Here is an 18,900-nt window from a genome sequence, read left to right on the forward strand (position 1 = left end):
ATTTTATTTTATGTTTTCTTCTTTCTAGTTCCACGTTCCCTCAGGAATAAGTGCTGTTTTTTAAATTCATATTTATAAAGCTTGAAATGTTGATGTTGATCGTTGAATGCTCGAAAAATCGACATTTTTTTGAACCGTAAGGAAGTCATGTGTACCTAGTCCAACAATTAGAATACTAGAACCACAATACCCAAAACGGATATTTGAAGCTGTCTAAGGTGTCTAAGAGATCCTGTACTTTTTTGAGTATATTAACAAAAATAACGAAGCTCTGGCTCGATTATTTATCCTACAATTGCAAACTTGAAAAATAAATAAATAAATAAATATAGGGGATGTTCCATTCTGGGGAATGGTACATTCTGGCGAATGGTTTTCTGGCGAATGGTACTTTCTGGCAAATGGTTTTCTGGCATATGGTACTTTCTGGCAGATGTCATTCTGGCGAATAGTTTTCTGGCGAATGGTTTTCTGGCAAATATCGCACAATCGATGATTGGCGTCAAGTTCGAGTTGTCTTCATTCCTAAAACAGGTAAAAAAAGACAAAACAAATCCCAAAGCATTTAGGCCGATCAGTTTGTCATCCGTGATGCTTAAAATCATGGAAAAGGTATTGTGCGAATACATAAATTCTAAATTTATGAAAGCAATGCCTCTTTCACAACACCAATTTGCGTATCAGAGTGGCAAATCCACGATCTCAGCACTACATTCGTTAGTCAATAAGATCGAAAAAAACTCTACAAGCTAAAGAAATCGCTCTTGTAGCATTTCTTGACATTGAGGGTGCATTCGATAATGCTTCTTATTCGTCTATAGGATCGGCAATGTTGAGGAGGAATTTCGACCCATGCATTGCTACCTGGGTACATGCTATGCTAGCCAATCGACAAATCTCCTCTGAGCTAAGTGGTTCGTGCGTCACTGTAAAGGCTACAAGGGGGTGCCCACAAGGTGGGGTACTTTCACCTTTGCTTTGGTCACTGGTGGTGGACGAGCTTCTAGATAGCTTAGAAAGGAGAGGCTTCGAAGCGGTAGGATATGCAGATGACGTGGTCATTATTGTACGAGGCAAATTTGAAGATGTTATATTCGAAAGGATGCAGCTAGCTCTTGATCATACCTTTTCCTGGTGTCAACGAGAGCAACTAGGAATAAATCCTTCCAAAACCACCATCGTACCTTTCACAAAACGTAGGAAGGTACAATTGAGAACCCTTCTCCTAAACGAAACACAACTGACTTGCTCAAAGGAAGCCAAATATCTTGGTGTCATACTTGACTCTAAGCTAAATTGGAATTCACATCTTCAAACAGTGGTGCAAAAAGGCCTCAATTCACTCTGGGTATGCTCCAGAGCACTTGGTAAGAAATGGGGCCTGAAACCAAGTATGATTATGTGGATCTATAAAACCATTGTTCGTCCTAGAACAACTTATGCTTCTCTTATCTGGTGGCCTAAAACAAAAGAGGCTACGGCAAGGGCAAAGCTAAACAAAATCCAACGTATTGCCTGTATAGCAATTACTGGTGCAGCATGCAGTACACCCACCTCTGCCTTAGACGCGATGCTTAATCTGCCCCGGCTGGATCAATTCATAAAGCTGGACGCTGAGAAAAGTGCGTTGAGGCTGAAACGAACAAAAACCCTACTATCAGGTGATCTTACGGGTCACCTCAGTATATTAAATGAATTTTCTATAAATCAAATTGTAGAAAAGTGTAGTGACAGGATGGAAATGGTAGTCAACTATGACATACCCTATAAGGTGATCATGTCTTCTCGTCAAGAATGGGAAGAAGGTGGACCCAACATCCCTCCAGGTTCTATTAAATTCTACACAGATGGTTCCAAAATGAATAATTTGGCAGGTTCTGGAGTCTACGGACCCCGAACAAAAACCTCAATTCACTTAGGACAGTGGTCTACAGTATTTCAGGCAAAAATATATGCTATCTTAGAATGTGCGTTACTATGCCTGAAGAGGAAATACAGACACGCAAGTATATGTATTCTCTCCGACAGCCAAGCGGCTCTTCAGGCGCTTAACACTTACACGTGTAACTCAAAACTAGTGTGGGAATGCATTCTAGCTTTGAAAAAACTAGCTCTCTGCAATCGAGTTAACCTATATTGGATCCCAGGGCATGCGGGTCTAGAGGGAAACGAAATTGCTGATGAGCTGGCCAGAAACGGATCTGCTAATAGGTTCACTGGCCCCGAGCCATTCTTCGGAATATCAGACAGTTTCTTAAAAATGGAACTGAACAACTGGCTGGTTAGCCAGACCTCATCAAACTGGGATGCATCTCCTAATACGAGTCAGTCAAAAAGGCTTGTAAATATAAACCCAAAGAAAACCCAACAACTATTAGGTCTCAGCAAAAGGGATCTCAGTTTATACACTGGTCTAGTAACAGGACACTGCCCCAGCAGATACCATTTACAAAAGATCGGTGTTGTTCAAAACTCCAACTGTCGCTTCTGTGACGATGAGCGAGAAACATCAGAACACCTCATCTGCTATTGCAGTGCACAAATCCATCGTAGGTCCAGGATATTTGGTAAGCCCTTCTTAGAGCCTGCCGATATAAGGATCGCAACCCCCAGCAATGTTATAGGCTTTATTAAGCTAATTGCACCAGACTGGGGGAATTCTCACACTGCAGCTTAGGACCATTATTTCTCAATAATAAGGTGTTCATGAGCTCAGAAGTACATAGATCATTTAGTGACATACATGTCACTGGATGATGTATGTACTATACATACAGTAAAAGGGGACATCACAATAGTTCAAGTTAATTGGACGCAGTGATTCAACACCCGACAAAGAAGGAAAAAAAAACGGTTGTCCCCGTTTCTTCCTCGCAAAACTTCAAAAATTTCTGTCCAACGTGTTATTTATTTGTGAATAATCTGATTGCCGTAATATTTTTAATTTTCTTCAAACCACAACCCAGACAACCAGAAGTCGCATAGCAGTATACGAACAAAGTTGCTTATTTGTACAAACGGCATCACTCCTGCACTACATGGTGGATGAAATCGTTTGATCGATGAATTTCCTCGCATAAAACGCTATTTTATGAGTTCATATGTACAATTCGATTCGTCCCGTATACTTGTACAAAGAGAGTCGGATCAATCCGTAGCAGCTGTCAAATAAATTTTGTTATCATAAATTAAATCGCATAAGAGTACAGACTAATTCGCAAGAAAATCTACACACGCATTGTATGTTATGTTTCATCATATAAAATATGCACGTATATCGCCTCCACTTTTGTACATATAAGGCCTTTTCGCGACATCTTATACGTGAAACGTTGCACATATAAGCATCGCATAACGCAAAAGGTGATTTGGTTAAACGTACATTCTGGTTGTCTGGGAAGTCTGCACAGTGGGCCTGACTGTTTTAAAATTAGGGTGGCCCGCATGGTTTATGTGGATTGCCCTATTGGACAGCACGTGCCCTTTCTGATAGTGCCTCAGCAGCATCCCTGCCCCTGCGGTTCTAGCAACACTGGTAAAGAGTGACAGAAAGACCGTCTGTGCAAGTTATTAGCGAAGTGTATTCACGTTGTGTTTATTAGCTTGATACTATTCATAGTGATAACTTAAAATCTACTGCTAAACTAATTGAATTATTAATTGCCCTGCGAGGTAAACTAGAATCTATTATACCAGAACTTAAAACTAATAGTATAACCTAAAACAATCAGGCAAAGCATCCTAGACGAGTGTCTAATCTAAGAGTGTACCTTTCAAATCAAACGTTGAACTAAAACCGGTAAGGCGATGAAAAACTATGAAATTTCTTCCAAAATTGATGACAATGTTATTGCAGCTCCGTTATAACTGTAAAAGACCCCTAGTACCCGCTGAATCTGAACTAGGGGAACTAAACGTAAGTGTTGATCAACAGTATCAATTATATAATGTTCTCAGCACAAAATTTGTTAACTGTGGCCTACATAACTGAAATTATGAAACTAATCTTTGAAATATTTATACAATTTTGTCACACTTGCACAGGAAATTAGTAATCTCCCGAATAAAGAGCTAATTAAACAATCCCTGCTCCAGAGGTTACCAAAACGGAAGAATTACCCTATCAGTCAAAGTCACGAATCGTAAATCTCGGTCGAAGCAAACTTCGACAATTTACGAGATCAGAATATTTATTTTTGTTGACGTATTTTGTCCTACACAATGTTCTACAATGTTTTGGAGCAACTTTGCCGAAGAACCCAAATTTCTATCTCTTTTGGTTCGCGAGTTATGATATTTTCAAACAATTAAATTAGGGTGGTACTGAACAATCTGGTTGTTCTTGATAACTTTTTATACGATCATTTCTCGCAAAAACTTTTAGAACTTTTGGTTGTGCAACTTTTTGCCAAAAAATCTACTGTTCTATCTCTAATTGTTACAGATTATCAGAGATTTTCTTCGAAAAAATGGATGTTTTCAAATGTTCTTCTTCTTCTTGGCATTACGTCCTCACTGGAACAGAGCCTGCATCTCAGTTCTTATGAGCACTTCCACAGTTGTTAACTGAGAGCTTTCTTTACCAAACTTGCCATTTTCGCATTCGTATATCGTGTGGCAGATACGATTATACTCTATGCTCAGGGAAGTCAAGGGGATTTCCATTACGAAAAGATCCTGGACCGACCGGGATTCGAACCCAGACACCTTCAGCATGGCTTTGCATTGTAGCCGCGGACTCTAACCACTCGGCTAAGGAAGGCCCAAATGTTGATATCTCTGAAAGGCGCTAACGGATTCTTAATCTTTTGTCGCCATTAGAAAGATTATATGTTTCTATGTTTATGGTGAAAAAACTGTGAGGGCGTTTTTTGTTTGAAGTGATTAACAAAATTTTGAAAATAATATGTTTTTAAACGAAAATCGTCCATAACTTGAAAAATAATCGAGATAGCTCTTTAGTGCCTTCAGCAAAAATGCGCAAAACTAAATGCTCTGAAAGTGTTTCATCCAAAGTATTAAAACAAAATCACAGCTTCAAGAGTTATTCACCATAAACCGAAATTTATATGGTAAACAAAGCGAAAAAGAGTTGTTTGCTAGAACAACCGAAATAATTGTATGTCAATAATGTAGTAATTTAAAACTGAATAACGTGTATTAATATAAGATCGATCACAGTAAGCAAAATCTAAGGAATTCAAGGAAGGGAAGTTATTTGGTGTAGCAGTTTTAAAGTAATCAAGGCACATCTTCTGGTTCGTTACCATAGATATACATTTGGGACTTATATCTGGCTCTTGTACAAGATTCATGCATTATTCAACAGTTCTTTCGTTCAGTGTGGTTCGGTAGAACCTGTAACGGTACGCACCAGGTACGAAAGAACTGTAACAGTTGAGTCCCTGAGAAAGGTCCCAAACGAACCGAAACGTAGGACAAAATAAAATAACAGGTTTTTAATTTTGTCAAGACTGAAAAACCAATCTAACATCAACAAGAAACTACACTTGAACTACCAACGATGCTATTCAGCAAGACCAAGTTGAGAGTGGTGGGTTCGAATCTTACCTGTCGATGATCTTTTCGGGTCAATCAGCAGAGAAACCTCTCTGTTAAAAACTGTGGAACCGTTCATAAGCTCAGAAGCAGGCTTTCCCAGTTGAGCTGTAACACTATAAGGAAGAAAAAATATGTTAGTCAACGGCTGCATTATATTTTAACATAGTGCTACACCCATTACACGGGATTGGTGGTCTAATGGCTACCACTTCTGCTTTATAAGCAGAAATTCATGGGTTCAATCCTAGGCCCGTCCCTTTCCTCGTACTTTGTAGTTGTATCTTTCACTTGCTTTTATCTACCACTCTTAATATAGTTAATACAGTTGATCTATCACAGTTCATAGCATTTGCTAGAACCCGAAACGGACAGAAATAAACCGTTTCCCTACGCTTCCCTTCTGGCATCATTTATAGCACGCCTTTACTTACGCTTGATACATAGGCAGTCTACTAACCAAACTAGCAAGCCTCTCTGCCATAAAAACTTCCCCACCCCATTCACCCTTTCCACATGAACTGGCGTAGACGCAGTGGTATATACGGTCTACCGTGGGAGCCAGTTGAATGCATCATCAACTCCTTCCCATTCCCTTCATTGGTCAGCATTCTGACGTGGCAAGCAAAATTGTTGCCTAAAATAGAAGATCATCAGCACTTATACACCCGATTCTGTTTTTGCACGGATTTTTTTTACACGGCCGTGCAAAAAAAGTTTCCATACATTTTTTTCGGTCAAAACCTTATTTTTGCATGAAACGTCGAGAAACGGTGTTACTTTTTTTGCACGGTTTTTGAAATTTTGAACTGAAAACTTTTTTTGCACGGTACGCATCCCCCGTGCAAAAACAGAATCGGGTGTACACTGAAGGGTGTCTGTTAAGGTGATTATAGAACGAAGCCACATCTCAAATTTTCAAGAGCACAAGACTTGAGAACCAAACAGCGCTCCGCGTTAAAAATCTATCCCATTGGTCACCACCAGCAAGCAAGTAAGTTGATTGGTTTTCAACGCGAACTGTTGTCAGATACTCTCGTCTTGTGCACTTGAAAATTCAGAGTTTGGCTTCGTTTTATAATCACCTTAATCCCAAACAGTCGTCTGGTTGGTTCCTTGTGTAAGTGCAGCTGATCTGGCGATACTGGAGTAGCAACCACGGGCGGCCAATCAAGCTCAAGCTCAGTGCTACACCCATTACACTAATCGTTGGCTAGCTATCTTCTTCTTTTTGGCATTACTTCTCCACTGGAACAGAGCTTAATACTCAGCTAGTATTCAATGGACTGCGAGCCACTGAGACGATGTCAAAGTTGCCGGTACAATGGTACTCTATGCCCAAATACGGACACCTTTAGCTAAAGAGACTTTCTCGATTATCCCAGTAACAATGGCATCATCTGCTGTTTTTTTACCACAACAATTCTCCAAAACGTGAAAAAAGAAGCAAGGTTAACGCATTTTTATAATTTTTCGTATTTTTTTACATTATATTCAAATCCAGTACAGCTTTAAGGTTCTTCTTTGTGAGCAGCGCAAGGCTTGAAAACAAAAAAAAAGTTAATGAAATTAAGTTCATTCAATAACAAGAAGAGTGGAGGTAATACTTGACAAATTTTATAGACCATAGTTTCCCGTACTGTATAGCGAAAAAAAATCAGTTTATTTTCTACGTTTTTGCTGAATGTCCTCTGGATTTTTGCAACTGGTTTGAAACTGTTATTTATTTATTTAAAGGTGAAGATGAATCGAAGCCAAACCTCAATTTTTAAAGAGCACAAATATTTAGTTCAGTTTGGCAGTGGAGAACCAAAACATCAATTTAAGCTGAAAACGTAATCGATTGGTCACCAGCTCGAACGGGTGTTCGGTTTTCCAGATTTGTGCTCTTGACAATTTGAAGTTTGGCTTCGATTCATCTTTACCTTAAAGTGAAATTATTGTAGTTGAAACTAAAAATCGAGCTGACATTCAGTAAAAATATAGAAAATTAATAAGAACTTTTTTCGCGAACTACCAAAAATGAGACCTTGACCCCTCTTGATAACAATTTTGCATAACTTTAGTTTGTAAAATCATGGATAATATATAGAAGAACTTCTTTTACAATATCTAGGAGTTGATACAATTTAGCATTCGTTAACAATTTTCCTGATTTTTATCTATTAATGTTAAATAAATTTAATGCCAAAATATGAACCTTTATTTTTTTCAATCTGTTGATAGAAATTGATATGCATATTTTTTAGAACAAAACTAATTTTAATCTATTCAACGACGTATAAGTTCAATCTGAACCGGACCTGTTCGTCGCACGATTCTTGTATGACTTTAGTGTGTGAATGGGACCGCCACCCTCAATCGATCGAACAAAGAGGCACTGCGTGGTAGAAGGCGATCGCCAGCCAGCCAGCTCAGTATTCAAAGTGCGCTCGGGCCGATCGGGTTATTTTACTCTCTCTCGGTATAGAAGAGGTCTCCCCCCATTGGGACTGACCAACCTGCTGTAAAGTGGACTGTGTAGTGTATATAGTGACTTGTGTTGGGTGTGCATTTCGCGGTTCGTGCCTGTCCAGTAGTTGCTGTCTCCTTCGCCCAAACGGGCGGTTAATACGTTTGTGTGCGCGCCACGAGCTGCGCTGATCCGGTAATTGCGATCAGGTTCTGTATCCACACACATATTAGTCAGGTTTAATCGAAATCGATAGCAATTAGAATTCGCAATAGTAATTTTATTGTTATGCATTGAGTGATTGCAATATTTTCCAGTTTCAAAGATTCAGCTGTTGTTCAATGCGGTTTTCTAGATCATCGAAGTGAATGCTAGTGTGCGGTGAATTAGTTATATGGTGCCTCTGTTTTCAAGTGACCTGGAGGCTATTTTCCAAACTTCCATACACGGTGAACAATAGCGACGTAACGGACGTGTTTTTTACGCGAAATTCAAATCGATAGGAGCAAAAAAATGTCGCGATCCATTTGCCACTGTCGTCGTCATCGTCGCTAAGCCAGGCGCGTGCATGCTGCTCTTTTTGTGATTGTGTTGAGAAGTCTCTAGTTTTTTTTTTTGTTCGGAATTTAGTGCGACGTTTACGTTGATGACCTGCAAACGAGAGTGAGAGCTCGCCTCGGCGAAATCGGCTGGCTACACCTGACGACGCATGCAATAGGGTAAAGAATGCGTGACGGACAGCTTCGATTTTAAGAGTGTTAAAAACAACGTCCTAGAGAATTATTGAAAACATATTTCAGCGCCTGGACTACCGTGTAAACGTATGTAGAACTCAGAACGCTCTGTTTACGCTACGTGTTGCGTTTGCCTCGCAGAACATCGGTATATGGAGTAGTACGTGACAAATGTCCATTCCACTGAAAGCAGAATGTGCAAAACTATGCAAAGCCTCTGTAAATGAATGAACTTATTCGAATATTCAAAAGGCACACGAATTGAAAGTGGTATCCAAAGATGGTGACGACGGATAGCTAAACAAACAGGTAACACTTGTCGCCTGCCAGCAGTTGCGGGGCGGCAGCTGAGCGATAAAAGTGAACGAATGCCGATGTTATTAATTGGTGACTTGGTTATTGTAGAGAATTGGTGGATGGGAAAAATTCTATTTAACTATAAACAGATTACACAGTTTTCAAAAATCATAATTGTCCCACCGTAGGGTAAAATACTAGTATTGAAAACAAAAATTGCTTCAAAACTATTTGAGTATATAAGTGTATGCGGTAAACATGATGAAAAACGCACGGCTATTCAGCAAGACCAAGCCGAGGGTCGTTGGTTCAGTTTCGAAATTTTATCGAAGTTTCAGGACATAGAGTATTTTTGTACCGCGTTGATTCATTTTGCCAGGACGTTTCGAATCCCGGGCACCAGCCTTAATTCACCCAAAAATATAATTTTAGCAACTTTAAGGCATGAAGAATGTAGAACGTCATAATTGTAGATTATAGATAAAAAAAAACGGAATTTAGTCAACAAATACTTTGAAAACGGCCATTGTCCGGCTTTTGAAGCGCCCGGGAATACCACAAGATTTACGAATACAAAAATGGTTAATTGGCAAAACAAGTTTTCAAATGATAACTGTGGAAGCTTTCATAAGAACACCAAGCTGATGAGTAGGCTCTGTCTCAGTTGAGACGTTACGCCAGAAACAATTTTTTCTTGTCCCAAGAATCGGGACAAAAAATTAAGCTTATCCCGGGAATTCCCGGGATTTCTCAAATTTTGAATGAACTAGCATTATAGATGGAATAGAAGTACAAATTCAACAATGCAATGTTTTATTTAATGATGTTTTATTTAAAGATAATGTAACTTTTCAAGATAATGTGTCAATTATAGAAAAAATCACATTTCATATTATTCTCATTCATATTCTCTTTCTTATTCTGATGAAGTAACTTAACAAAACCAAAACTTAACTTGACTTATCACGACTTTGCTATTTCTTTTTAAATTCTCTATAATACTTATAAATGAAAGTATTGTAAGAAATTAAGTCGTAACATTGAAACATATTGCTTTAGACTTTTGAAAAATCATCAAATCTTTGGAACCAACGAAACGATTTAAAGTCATTAAATGTGTGTATTTATTATATGGGGTCTTCCTTAGCCGAGTGGTTAGAGTCCGCGGCTACAAAGCAAAGTCATGCTGAAGGTGTCTGGGTTCGAATCCCGGTCGGTCCAGGATCTTTTCGTAATGGAAATTTCCTTGACTTCCCTGGGCATAGAGTATAATCGTACCTGCCACACGATATACGAATGCGAAAATGGCAACTTTGGCAAAGAAAGCTCTCAGTTAACAACTGTGTAAGTGCTCATAAGAACACTAAGCTGAGAAGCAGGCTCTGTCCCCGTGAGGACGTTAATGCCAAGTAGAAGACGAAATGTGTGTATTGTACAATACCTTCCTAGAAGCTAATTACTGAAAATTATCGACTGTAATTAAGGTGTACTTTAAGTTTCACTTTTTCAGCGTAGGTTTAAAAAAATAGCTTATGTTGAAGAGGAAAGCAGCTAGAGAAATGAAAATATGTGTTTTTACTTGGTAAATTGTCTTTTCATTGATAATAATTAATTTGATCTCTTTTTTATAATGCTTTTCTATTTAATTGAATAAGGTTTGACACTGAAAAACTCTGACTGACACTGAAACATTGAAACTTAGTGGGTTTCATCAAATTCAACGTACATTTCGGGAATCGCGGGATGTCAGAACTAAAATCCCAGGAAATTCAGAAATTTGTCAAATCACATTTTTTTTTGTCCCGAGATGGACACTCTATCTATGGCGCATTCGAAAAGCAATGAGTTATTCTTACTGATTGTGCGATATTTGCCAGAAAACCATTCGTCAGAAAACTATTTGCCAGAATGACATTTGCCAGAAAACCATTCGCCAGAATGTACCATTTACCAGAAAACCATTTGCCAGAATGTAATATTCGCCAGAAAGTACCATTCCCCAGAATTATTTTTATTGTCGATTTTGATCGATTAATGCATGGTGAAATACCTCGGAATCCAAAGATGGCCGTCACAATATTCGACTTGTGCTATTTCCACATCTTCAAGAGTATTGTAACAATCTCGTTCTTCTCATTTTAAGCTTTCTACTAGTGCACAGAGCAGAGACAATATAACACTGTTATTCTACATCTATTGCGAAATTTTTGCCTATGAGGTTTTGATACAATAGTCTATGCTGTTTTATCTAGTTTTAACTTCGAGAAAATTGCACTTACTTTCACCGCGAGCTGTTCTTCATCAGAATATTGTATTGTACAGAATTTCTCGAAAATTTTTGCTTTTCAATTGACAGTTTATTGGGATTGTGCTACTTTCTACCGAATATCGATATCCCGAATTCGTTTCGCCGAACACCAGTTCCGCAAATGCCAGTTCCCTGAATATCCCGTTTGACCAAGTAGCCTATTTTCTCGAAAATATTCTGGCACTCATAATTATCATAACTTATTGTATATTTCAGGGTGCTATACGGTTCATATGATATGCATCCTTCTTTTTTGATCAGCGGTTCTTTAAAGTTTCTCCAAACTCAGCATTCTTTCTAGTTCGCCACTCTGTCTCTGAAGATTGTTTCTTCATATTGAACTGGATCTATTTTGGGGCCGCCCATAAACCACGTGGTCGTTCAAGGGGGTAAAAGGGGGTGGTTCTAACCTAATACCACGATCAATAAAAATTTCGGGTCATTCGAGAGAATGGATTGCGGTGAAAAGTGTCATTCGGGTAACTGGCGTTCGGGGAAATGATATTCGAGGGAACAACATTCGGGTAACAATAGAATAAAAGGTTTTTAGTGATAATGGTCACCTAAATTTCAGTACACGAAAAAGTATTCAAAAAAGAATCATTGCCTATCGCTACTTGGTATAATTTGGGGAAAATAAGAATTATTCATTCTTCATATATAGGATGTTCTTAATAATTTTGAAATTGTTTTCATTTGTGTGAAAGCTCCTGAAAATTGTTATAGTAAATGTAACTTTGGTTTGCGAGTGGAGGCATTAATTACTACATCGAACAGACGGCACAAGTAGTTCCAACGTATATCGATATCTTATAAATTTCCAATGAACTAGCCCTTAAGAGGCAACAAAACTTTGCAGAACAGCTTATGATGAAAAGACGAGAAAACTACTTATCAAATATTCCAAGCCATAATTTCCTATAAAAATTAATAGTATAAAAAAAACATTCAATTGAAACTGAAAAATTCAGAAAGAAAATCGTTTGGAATTTACTAATTATAAAATAACATTATTTCATGCTATAACATTTGTATAACAAAAGTTGCAACGTATATTGAAATCTCGTTATTATTCAATGAATTAGTCGATAAAAAGAATCACAACTTTTAAGAACAGCTAATGCTGAAAAGAAGGGCGAATCTCTTGTGAAGTCTTCCAAACCATAATATCATTTTACAGGGACAATATATTTAAAAAATACTAAATCAGCATTCACGTGAGTCCTTGAATTACCAGTATTTAGCAGTCCTTGTTGAGTTAATACTCATGATTGTTATCCTGGCTTCAAGTGTAGTCTCGGGACTGGCAAACTCCGAGTCTTTAACCATCTGCTAGGTAAAATAGATGCCATTTCAGAAACTGTTGCCAGTAACAAGGACTTTGTACCGCAAATCCTCGAATTACCAGAACATATTACCCTAGCCCGACAAACAAGATGAGACTAGGGTTCAAATTGGTAGATCTTACCCCGCAACGCACCACGAAAAGGTGATCTACCCGCGTTACGGGTATCAGTAAGCATACATAGTGGAGCAGTTTTTAATGAATGCAACTGTTATTCTATTGTATGTTTTCTGCTTTCTAGTTTCATGGTCCCTCAGGATTAAGTGCAGTCTTTTCCATTCAAATTTATAAAGCTTCAAATGATGATGTTGATCATTGAATGCTCGAAAAATCGATATTTTTTAAACCGTGAGGAAGCAATATGTACCTAGTCCAACAATTAGAATACTAGAACCACAATCCCCAAAACGTATATTCGAAACTGGCTCGCTAAGTCAACTAGTGTCCAAGAGACCCTTAATTTTTTGAGTATACTAACAAAAATAATCCGACAAAACGTTTTAACGCACTGGCTCGATTATTTCTCCCAAAATTGCAAACTTGATCCATGTGAAGAAAAACAAAATAAAAAAAATCCAGGGGATGGTCCATTCTGGGGAATAGTACATTCTGGCGAATGGTTTTCTGACGAATGGTACTTTCTGGCAAATGGTATTCTGGCATATGGTACTTTCTGGCGAATGTCATTCTGGCGAATGGTTTTCTGGCAAATATCGCACAATCATTCTTACTTCGTATACATGTATTTGGACAGATTTTTTTTTTCAATTTTGTTTGTTGAATTTATGTATATTTGAAGCTATGACATTTTTCGACAACAAATAGGGGAAAAGCACTAATTTTCGACCCTCAAGAAATCTGTGCCAATTTTCGGATTTTCATACAAAGTAGGCCAAAAACGTATGAATGGGTCAAAAATTAGTGCTGGGTAGAAAATTAGTGCTTTTCCCCTACCTAAATGTATTTACCCATGCATTTACGTTGGAATAAGCTCGTGGTCACCAAAGTGAGGCTCGCGGGCCGCACGTGTTATTTGTATCTCTCATATCTGATAAATTCCGCAAAGTTTTTCTTCGGGAAACTGTTCTACTGCCAAAGTTATCGAGAACATGAAACTAATTAATTACGAGAACTATTCGATACAGATTTCATACAGTGTTTAAAGTTTTAGTGAAATAAACATATTCTCAGAAAATAAGGGAGTGTACATTTTGGCCTGTGTGTTCATTATGCCCCTAATCCCCCTACGTCATACTGACTAAGGGGCGCACCCAAACTTTTGCACTATGACTTGATCAACTGTTTCATTGATTTTAAATAGTTTTCAGATATTTCCGCTAAAATTTTGTAAGTGCTTTTTAAAGAATACACGGTTCTAATAACGCATCAACTGTCAATTTTAGTCAATCCAAAGCTGAGACAGTCAGCCATGTTTTTTCAGTAAATTTTTTGAAATATTTCACGCAATTTTTTATCAATAAATATCTTCTCAAAAAGTATCTTGAGTTTATTTAAAAAAAAAACAATATTTTTGGTCAACAACTATAACTGATATCTAGATATTTTTTTAATTTTATGAACACTGCTGAGCAATCCAAGTTTAAAGAGCAAAATCAAGTTAATTCACAAAATATGGAATTTTATTGAATAGTTTGTGATTTTAAAACTATAAACTTTAGCTTTAACTTCTAACTCTCAAAATATTGATATTACGCAAAATTAGACGCAAACGCTAGACAGCGGTGCAATCTGCATCCTGAGATGAAAAAATATTGTCACCTTTATTCACAGAAGAGAGGGTCGATGAAGAGAAATCGATCATGCGACGTACGCCCTTTTTCTAGCAAATAAGCACTTTTGAGCTTTTGAGTTTCCTCCCATACTGCCATAGAATGCACACTTGGTACTCCACTCACAAATCTTAGTAAATAGTTATGAACAAACATGATTTTCAACGAGTTTTTTCATAAAAATTTGTGCACTTTATGTTAAAAAATTCGTAACTCTTTTACAAGATTTTTAACATTTTTCATGTCTTCTACAAAGTTGTTAAACATCTTGAAACGCGTGTTTTTGCTGAACATCGCACCTCTCTATCTCTTAAATTTAAAGAATTATCAGTCAAATTCGTTTTAATAAGGCTTATTTGTTTGATAGTAAACACCCATGCAAAGACACTTATAGACAAAAGTTTTTATCAACTGACAAACAACTTTGTAGAAAACATAAAAAATATTAAAAATCTTGGAAAAAAGTTATGATAAAAAATATGATTTTTAGGGGCCAGTCACATACAACGGCATATATCTCAAAAAGTATAAGAGATAGAAAAATCGTGTCTTCGACAAAGTTGTTTCAAATAGCCCATTCTACAACTTTGCCTAAGACACCATATGTCTATCTAAATGTTTTGAAAAAATAGTTTTTCTATCTCACTGCTAGGTGGATTAATCGCAAAACTTTTTTCGTCAGAAGATGCGCTTTAATACACCAAGAAACTTCTCCTAACAAACTATATCGCTAAAATCAACGGTTTGGTCGCTATTGAAAAAGCGCATGAAATCAAGAAAATAAAACATAGTGCCCTGTTTAAAATGGATAAATTTAATGCATGATCATTAGCAAGGTAATACAATTTTTAATAAAAACAACCATCCGATTTTGGCACGGTTCGATTTCGGCAACATGAAATTTTGTGGCATTTTCACAAAATCGAACGGGCACTGAAGCAAGAATTTTAACTTTGCCCTTCAAAACCTCAGAATGGAATTTATTAAATAAACATCTCCTTATGATGTCCAGCTCTTTTTTCTCAGTGACGTTACGTTCCAAGTGGCATGGAACCTGCATCTCAGCTTAGTGTTCTTATGAGCACAAGAAAACTTTTTTACTAATTGAGCTTGAACTTGAGCTTGACAGGCCGCCCGTGGTTGCTACTCCAGTATCACCAGATCAGCTGCACTTACACAAGGAACCATCCAGATGACTGCTTGGTACTAACAGACACCTCAGTGTATGAGTGCTGGTGATCTTCTATTTTAAGGCGATAATGGCGCCTGCCACGTTAGAATGCTGACCAATGAGGGGAAAGGAAAGGAATTGATGATGCATCAAACTGGCTCCCACAATAGGCCGTATATACCACTGCGTCTACGCCAGCTCATGCGGGAAGAGTGTAGAGGGCGGTAATTTTTATGGCAGAGAGGCTTGCTGCCTATGTATCAGGCGTAACGAAAGGCATGCTATAATGATGGCAGAATGGAAGCGTAGGGAAACGGTTGTTTTTGTCCGTCTCGGGTTCTAGCAAATGCTATGAACAGTGATAGATTAAGAGCGGAAGACAGAACCAGGTGAAAGGAACAACTACAAAATACAAAGGAAGGGACGGGCCTGGGGTTGAACTCATGACCTTCTGCTTATGAAGCAGAAGCGGTAGTCATTGGACCACCAAACCCACAAGGAAACTTTTTTGCTAATTGGCCATTTTTTTAATTTTTGCGAACGACACGAAGATACATGTTCTACAAATGTGTGTATCACGTGCAGTTTTCCACAAAAATCCATATTTTTACAAAAAAAAATCAACATTGTTGGTCAACAACTATAACTTTCATCTTCTGAGATCTGGGTTTTCGCTTCAATTATATGGTTATTTGTTAGACATCGTTTTTCTTCATTACGTTTTCTCAACTCTTCTACCGGCAGCTTCATATTTTGACCACAAAAAATATTAGAATCAAGATAACTTTTTTGATTATCAATATTATTGCACCATTCTTTCATAAGTTCTCAAAAAACTCTTCTATTTTTGGAAGCTGTGTAGATATTTCGGTATTCCTTGAGAACCGACACTTCCCATTAAAAATTTCTTTGGCCGTCATTTTGTTTTCATTCAATTTACCAAAAAAATAAATGAAATGTGGGTTATATAATATCAGGCAATTAGAAGTTTCACCGGAAAAATCAAACAAATCGGTTGATTTGCTCCGAGAAATCTCAAAATTACAATATGGTGTTTTTTGAAGTTTTCAAGATCTTGTTACGACCGGAGTGACATCAAAAACATTAAAAAGTTCGTTGCGTAAAAACGGTTGTACCGATTTGTTTCATTTTTTTCACAATAGACTCTCATCAAAGTATATTTTTGAAACGCGAATAACCGAATATGAGGAAAAATCTGTAGCCTGAGACAAGGGTTACGGCTACGCGTCGGTCCCCCAAAGAATTTAGGAATGTCTCAAGATCCATATGAATCTATTCGAAATGATCGAAAACGATACAGATTCTGAAAGTAGAAGAGCTTTTTGAGAAGAAGAAGAAGAAGAAAAAATGTGCAAAATATTGAGAAACAGAAAAGCTATCGTAATTTGTATATTTTGTAGTGGTGAAGAAATGAAGCTGGTTTAGTTTATAAGGTAACTGACATGTTCATTTATTACACAGTTGTAATAAAACATGTTTTGATTCACACTTATTTAGTTAGGAACTTTTCTACTTTTTTAGCTTGGTCATGCTGAACAGCTGCGCATCTAGCGCTACGAGAATTTGGACATTCCTAGTAAATTTACAGTAAATCTTAGTGATTTGTAGGGATTCATGGACGTTTTTCAGGAAAAAGAATCCATGACAGGGTTTATATAAAACTTACTCCGGAAATTGCAAAGAAAATGCTAATGAAGTTTTTGCAACAACGTTTCCAAAATTTTTGATGGGATTTATGAGAAGATTCTTCTTTAGTTTTTGGGGAACGCCATCATGTTTCTTCAGTACAATATGACAAATCATGGATTCCAAGTCGTCACAATATTCTGCAACCGAAAAGTCTATGAAAGTCCTTTTTAAGGTCTACCGGAACCGAAATCGGAACATCCGAATATGACCATATCCTGTTACTGATCTATGGCACCGGCATTTACTTATAGATGAAAAATCATGACCTTTAAGCTGTCGAACGCTACCAATATGCAAAATTTCCTAAGTGTCCCTTAAGGTTCTCTTTCGGAACATTTACCAGATGGCCAAGAACCAGCGAGTATTTATTACTAATGGTCAAAGTGCGCGAGAAAAGCTTTCAATTTGTCGCCTTACACTACCATGCACCACCTTGAAACCTTCATTATTTGGACAATATGTTTAAATCTGGAGATGAATTAAAATGTTTATAGGTAATTTATAGTTTTCTCCATAAAAACTATTGCCCATTAAATAAATCCCAACTCAACCGTCCACAATTGACGAATGTACCTCACACATTCTCCAATAATACCAAGTTACAACAAAGTATAGCTCGCTCCCCAGTAAGCGCGCGATCCATCATCTCTCAAGATTTCAATTTGGGATTCCCGAAGTCAGCGAAACAGACAGCTTTCCGGTGAAAAACCTATAGTTAACAATCGCAGAATCACCCATGAAACGAGAGAGCGAACAAGAAGGTCGCCACATCGTACAAAGTCACCGTTTGACCAGTTCCATCCACCAACCAACCACAAACTTAGTGGCTGACCAGTTTGGGTTGTTTTCAACCACCTCTTCCCTTTGGACTCCTCCGTCCACCTGGACGAGGTATCATAGATGAGCACCCATCGTCTATCATCATCATCATCCATCAGAACGGCAAAAGGTTTTCGCGACAAAGAAAAAATGCTCCAGAGAAAATCTAAAACAGCTTCATGACAAATGAAGACTTTTAGCTTTACAATTTATATAATGTTCCACAGATTTCAGAAAGAAATATATGCTCCCTAGAAAACACATGACATCTTCTTCTTCTTTCTGGCGTTACGTCCCAACTGGGACATAGCCTGCTTCTCAGATTAGTGTTCTTATGACCACTTCCACAGTTATTAACTGAGAGCTTTCTTTGCCGATTGGCCATTTTTGCATGTGTATATCGTGTGGCAGGTACGAAGATACTTGTATGCCCTGGGAATCGAGAAAATTTGCTTTACGAAAAGCAGTGGGATTCGAACCCACGACCCTCAGCATGGTCATGCTGAATAGCTGCGCGTTTACCGCTACGGCTATCTGGGCCCCGCAAAACACATGACACATTATTTCATAAAAAAATCAAATTGCACCATGTATGTATACATGTATACATGTATACATATCAAATATGCTCCATACATGTAAGAAAAAAACGCGTTTAACGATTTTTCTTCATTTAATGATTACTAAAATATGGAAATAAAATCACTTCACCAAA

General features: G+C 37.7%; 1 protein-coding gene across 1 annotated transcript in view; it reads left to right on the plus strand.

The window, feature by feature from the left end:
* The first annotated feature begins 7,952 nt into the window (after positions 1–7,952).
* The window catches only part of LOC5576856 (bestrophin-2), a 103,607-nt gene continuing 92,659 nt past the window's right edge, over positions 7,953–18,900 (plus strand). Inside the window, exon 1 of the mRNA XM_021843413.1 lies at positions 7,953–8,220. The gene's annotated coding sequence lies outside the window, so the exon portion shown is untranslated. The remainder of the gene's footprint in view (positions 8,221–18,900) is intronic.

The sequence above is a fragment of the Aedes aegypti genome, chromosome 2, assembly GCF_002204515.2.
Source record: "Aedes aegypti strain LVP_AGWG chromosome 2, AaegL5.0 Primary Assembly, whole genome shotgun sequence".
NCBI lineage: Eukaryota > Metazoa > Arthropoda > Insecta > Diptera > Culicidae > Aedes > Aedes aegypti.